At 42.0% G+C, this 6,402-nt stretch overlaps 1 long non-coding RNA gene across 1 annotated transcript; it reads right to left on the bottom strand.

The window, feature by feature from the left end:
• Nucleotides 1–1,018: 1,018 nt before the first annotated feature.
• LOC144587978 (uncharacterized) lies at nucleotides 1,019–2,506 on the bottom strand. The gene is made up of 2 exons (XR_013543247.1): nucleotides 2,210–2,506; nucleotides 1,019–1,112 (listed from the first exon to the last, which is right to left on the bottom strand). It is a non-coding gene; the product is annotated as an uncharacterized LOC144587978 (long non-coding RNA).
• Nucleotides 2,507–6,402: the final 3,896 nt, after the last annotated feature.

The following is a 6,402-nucleotide window of genomic DNA, read 5'->3' on the forward strand; positions in this document are numbered from 1 at the left end:
CCTCTTTCACTCTCATTACAAGGTTCTTCAATTCCTCCTCACTTTCTGCCATCAGAGTGGTATCATCTGCATATCGGAGGTTGTTGATATTTCTTCCGGCAATCTTAATTCCGGCTTGGGCTTCTTCCAGTCCAGCCTTCCACATGATGTATTCTGCATACAAGTTAAATAAGCTGGGGGACAGTATACAGCCTTGCCGTACTCCTTTCCCAATTTTGAACCACTCAGTTGTTCCATGAGCAGTTCTGACTGTTGCTTCCTGTCCCACATATAGGTTTCTCAGGAGACAGATAAAGTGGTCAGGCACTCCCATTTCTTTAAGAACTTGCCATAGTTTGCTGTGGTCCACACAGTCAAAGGCTTTCGCATAGTCAATGAAGCAGAAGTAGATATTTTTCTGGAACTCTCTGGCTTTCTCCATAATCCAGCGCAAGTTAGCAATTTGGTCTCAAGTTCCTCTGCCTCTTCGGAATCCAGCTTGTACTTCTGGGAGTTCTCGGTCCACATACTGCTGAAGCCTACCTTGGAGGATTTTGAGCATAACCTTGCTAGCGTGTGAAATGAGTGCAATTGTGCGGTAGTTGGAGCATTCTTTGGCACTGCCTTTCTTTGGGATTGGGATGTAGACTGATCTTTTCCAATCCTCTGGCCACTGTTGAGTTTTCCAAACTTGCTGGCATATTGAATGTAGCACCTTAACAGCATCATCTTTCAAGATTTTAAATAGTTCAATTGGAATGCCATCACCTCCACTGGCCTTGTTGTTAGCCAGGCTTTCTAAGGCCCACTTGACTTCGCTCTCCAGGATGTCTGGCTCAAGGTCAGCAACTACATTGTCTGGGTTGTCCGGGATATCCAAATCTTTCTGATATAATTCCTCTGTGTATTCTTGCCACCTCTTCTTGACGTCTTCTGCTTCTGTTAGGTCCCTCCCATTTTTGTCTTTTATCGTGTTCATCTTTGCGCAAAATGTTCCTCTAATATCTCCAATTTTCCTGAACAGATCTCTGGTCTTTCCTTTTCTGTTATCTTCCTCTATTTCTTTGCATTGTTCATTTAAGAAGGCCCTCTTGTCTCTCCTTGCTATTCTTTGGAAGTCTGCATTCAAGTTTCTGTAACTTTCCCTATCTCCCTTGCATTTTGCTTCCCTTCTCCTATCTGCTATTTCTAAGGCCTCGTTGGACAGCCGCTTTGCTTTCTTGCATTTCCTTTTCTTTGGGATGGTTTTCGTTGCTGCCTCCTGAACAATGTTACGAGCCTCTATCCAAAGTTCTTCAGGCACTCTGTCCACCAAATCTAGTTCCTTAAATCTGTTCTTTACTTCCACTGTGTATTCATAAGGGATTTGGTTTAGATTATACCTGAGTGGCCCAGTGGTTTTTCCTACTCTCTTCAGTCTAAGCTTGAATTTTGCTATGAGAAGCTGATGATCAGAGCCGCAGTCAGCTCCAGGTCTTGTTTTTGCTGACTGTATAGAGCTTCTCCATCTTTGGCTGCAGAGAATATAATCAATCTGATTTCGATATTGCCCATCTGGTGATTTCCATGTATAGAGTCGCCTCTTGTGTTGTTGGAAAAGAGTGTTTGTGATGACCAGCTTATTCTCTTGACAAAACTCTATTAGCCTTTGTCCTGCTTCGTTCTGAACTCCAAGGCCAAACTTCCCTGTTGTTCCTTTTATCTCTTGGCTCCCTACTTTAGCATTCCAGTCCCCTATAATGAGAAGGACATCTTTCTTTGGTGTCAGTTCTAGAAGGTGTTGTAAATCTTCATAGAATTGTTCAATTTCAGTTTCCTCAGCAATGCTGGTTGGTGCATAAACTTGGATTATTGTGATGTTGAAAGGTCTGCCTTGGATTCGTATTGACATCATTCTATCATTTTTGAGATTGTATCCCATTACAGCTTTTCCCACTCTTTTGTTGACTATGAGGGCTACTCCATTCCTTCTACGGGATTCTTGCCCACAGTAGTAGATATGATAATCATCTGAGCTGAATTCGCCCATTCCTGTCCATTTTAGTTCACTGATGCCCAGGATGTCGATGTTTATTCTTGCCATCTCCTGTTTGACCACCTCCAGCTTCCCAAGGTTCATAGATCTTACATTCCAGGTTCCTATGCAGTATTTTTCTTTACAGCATTGGACTTTCCTTTCACTTCCAGGCACGTCCACAGCTGAGCGTCCTTTCGGCTTTGGCCCAACCACTTCATTAGCTCTGGAGCTACTTGTACTTGTCCTCCACTCTTCCTCAGTAGCATGTTGGACGCCTTCCGACCTGAGGGGCCCATCTTCCAGCATCATATCTTTTAGCCTTTTGTTTCTGATCATGGGGCGTTCTTGGCAAAGATACTGGAGTGGCTTGCCATTTCCTACTCCAGGTGGATTGCGTTTAGTCGGAACTCTCCACTATGTCCTGTCCGTCTTGGGTGTCCCTGCACGGCATAGCCCATAGCTTCTCTGAGTTACTCAAGCCCCTTCGCCACGACAAGGCAGCAATCCATGAAGGAGAAAAAAAGAAAAGAAACTACAAGATAAGAATCACACACACACATGCTAGACACACGTATCAAAAGACTTAATCTAAGCCAAGTTTTTTTGGGGCACTACCAGATATGAACACTACAAATATTGCACTGTACTGCATCTCCCAGATATTTCCCCCTCTCCTTCACAGACCTAACTTAGAAATTTCTGAGGTAAAACCGATTCTATTCTGCTCACTTGGTCCTCCATGGTCTGGGGTAATTCACACACTTTACAACTGATACAAAGAAAAGTTTGTAGGGGGAAAAGTTCATCAAAGTCTGTAAATAGCCTGTCTAATTAACATCCTTGTTACTGCAAGATCCTTATTTTACAATTGTTATTTTACCATTGTTAAACCATGACCGAGGTTCTCACATTCTTTACAACACAGGTTTCTACTAAGGCCTGCATATCAAAGACACTATAATCACAATGTTTAACACCCACTGACTTTCTGACTAACAAACCACAACCTTGCTCTTATGTATAAATGTTTGTCAAGATATATCTCCTTCTCTTATGTTTGATGAAGTGGACCTGTCCACAAAAACTCACATTAAAAAAAATACAAAAGTTAGTCTTTAAGGACCACCATGTTTTTGTCTTATTTTTAATTTTTATTTTGTTTTCACCTCTAAGGTCAATAAAAGTTCATAGCTATTATGAAAGGATGGTTTGCTTTAAAGAAAATAGAGTGACAGTCCTCCAGAAAAGGGGACATTTTGCCATGAGAATTAGGATACAAGGTACATTCAAAGTATTTCTGCATTACAAAAGATTAAGAAATCAACCCTGAATGTTCCTGAAGTGGAGGCTCCAATCCTTTAGCCATCTCATGAGAAGAGAAGACTCCCTGGAAAAGACCTTGATGTTGGGAAAGTGTGAAGCTAAGAGGAGACGGGGATGACAGAGGATGAGATGGTTGGACAGGGTCATCAAAGCCGGCAACACGAATCTGACCCAACTCCAGGAGGCAGTGGAAGACAGGAGGGCCTGGCGTGCTCTGGTCCATGGGGTCACAAAGATTTGGGCACGGCTTAACGACTAAACAACAAACAAAAGCACAGATAATTTGTGTTTGTTAGTAAACATTATTTCAGGATTTCTGACACCAGGCTCTTGACACAACTTTTCAAAGGGGAAATGAACTCCAGGTCTGGGACAATCGGAACTTTTGAATCTGTCCGTCAGGACCCAATTATATATTTTGTGTTGCTTGGGACTACAAATTAACCAAAATGCCTAGAAGAAATGGTATTGAGTACAAGAGGGTATCCTGTGTAGATAATACTGACTGGGTGTCATCAACATTCAGGCTGCCCTTTGCTATGTAAAGTTTGCCAACCTTTTTTCTGCTAGCAATGCAAGCCCAATGTTGTGCACCAATATCAGACTATTTCCTGGGGTTTTGAATTGTGGCTACAGAAGCAAAATATCCCGCATTTATAAACCAGAGATTTTGTTTGAAGAATCAAATTCTTTGTTGGTAGCCACTTTGTGCACAGTGTAATCTTTCCTGTCCTGGTTTACGTCTAAATGCATCTGATGGGTGCTAGACGTGGCTTGGAAATGTGACCTTTTGGAACTGGAATCCACCAGCCGACGTAGCTAACAGGGGTGAGGATTCTGGAACTTGTAGTCAGAAGAAGTAATGCTTCCAAACAGCGGTGTCAGGTTAGGGAAGGCAGATTCAGTTTGATGAACTGGAGTTTGCTAAGGCAAAACAACTAAACTAAGGCTATTGTACTTCGGGCACATCATGAGAAGTCAAGACTCGGTGGAAAAGACAATAGTGTTGGGAAAAGTTGAAGCCCACAAGAAAAGAGGAAGACTTAAAATGAGAGATGTAGGCTGATAAAGGAAGTCACAGTCTTTAGTGTGCAAGACCTGAGAGAGTTAGTTAAAAGCAACTTTTTAAAAAAGCATCACACCCATACATGCGCACATGCACAGGCCAGAGGTCATTCTTAGCATTGCTGTCTCTCCACAATCTTTTGATTTTGCTGAAGATGTGCAAAAAAGCTCATATCTCCGGCAGAGAGAAAACATCTGAAACGTGGCCGCCTGGGAGAACAGAATAATAAAAGATTTATATCCCAGCTTCCAAGCAGCGATGTGAAGAAGAGTCCCTAAAAACTGCTTTTTCACTGATTTAGGTTGTCTTGACATTATGAGAACGATGTTGATGAAGAATTTCCAAGCTCCGTGCAATTTTTGTCAAGGTCACTATAATTTGTGCACATTCTACCTGTAAAAAATGAGTGTGTGTTTTTTCCTTTGAAAAGCAAAGCATGCGCACACAGCAAACACAGAATGACTGGGTGACAGAAATTAAAAAGATAAATATAATTTCCCCATCTGATCCTTAAAGGCCTATGAAACAAAGATCCAGCTACTGTAATTTTGTGCAATTTATTTTATGGCACAAAATCCTTCTAGATAATCCAGAATTTCTCATTACTAGCAACAAAAATACCTTGCCACTTTGATGGGAGGAGAAAACTTTTGCAATTTCTAATTCTTACAGACACGAATAAAACACGTGAGAATTACCACCTTAGTTCCAAGGAATTGGGTTTGAGTTTCTTGTTTGTAGGAGTATGCAATGATAATTCACACATATACATGAATGGCAACATGTTATTCCACTGTGATTATATTTTTTGTGAATGTACATGTTCCTACTCTGTTAAATGACTGAGGGAATAAAACTCCTACCAGGCCTTTAACATGTCTGCCATTTAGGAGCTTTTTAACGGGGAAGGACTACAGATGTCCTGTTAGATCGGTATCCTACACTAAAATTCACAGCCGCTCCACTGATGTACCAAAATGTGTTGTTTCTTGAGATAGTTTGGGTTTTGCACTCCTCGCTGTTAACCCAGCAGCCATGATGTAGCCATAAAAAGCAAAATGGAGTTTATTCTGTCAAGGAAACAATAAAGATTTGAGGAGAGGAGAGTGTAAAGCAGCTAAACAAACCTGTTGTGAGGAAATTATAGTGTAATATACACTTCGGAACATATGCTGAACAAATATGTATCTCTATAAAATTCACTCATCCAGATGCCCAGTTCATTTGGAGAGACAATCTGTTCAGGGAGACAGGCAAGCCACAAGTTTACAAGGCAAAAACTGTGGATTTATATTTCTTTCTGTGCAGAAAAACCAAAGATGGATATTTGATGAGTAGCCAGGAGCTGAGAAGCGGCCCATAGGCACTGGCCCGGACGCATGCTATGCGCATTACCAGATGTGTTAGGCCTCATCGTGGTGTCACGTGACATGATCAAAAGATGAGGGGTGGGTTTGAAGTCCAGCAACCAGCTGATTGGAGAATAAGAGGGAAAGGGTTTTCTTATATGTTGCAGGGCCGGCCCTGCCCTTAGGCAGAGTGATGTGCTCACCTCAGGTGGCAGCTGCTAATTGTGAAATACCGAGTGACGAAGCTGTTGGTGCTATGCAGCCTGTACTGCAACAGAGTTAGCATGCTGTTCTTTTCTAAGGTATCACAAAAGACACCGTTCCATTAGCAGCAGTGAAGCAGAACTCAACATCTGCCTCAACTGATTTCTATACATCGAGTGGCTTCTTTTTCTTCTTCACTTCCAGCAGCAAAATGGCCGTCCAAGCTCCTTTTAGAAAACCCCTCATGAAGGAGACTCCGCAAACTTCCAAAGCTTTCTGTTCTTATTCTTGGGAAGTTATGCTTAATGTTTAATTGTCCATAGTTGACAGTTGGTCAAGATGGCGGCGCAAGCACTTGCAGCGGCTAGGCATTCCAGAGATCGGCCCTTATTACGGACTCTACATGCTCAGGCACAAGTAATTTACAGTCGACAAGAATTATTATCTATTGGCAGAGAAGGTTA

The sequence above is a fragment of the Pogona vitticeps genome, chromosome 3 (genome assembly GCF_051106095.1).
Source record: "Pogona vitticeps strain Pit_001003342236 chromosome 3, PviZW2.1, whole genome shotgun sequence".
Lineage (NCBI taxonomy): Eukaryota > Metazoa > Chordata > Lepidosauria > Squamata > Agamidae > Pogona > Pogona vitticeps.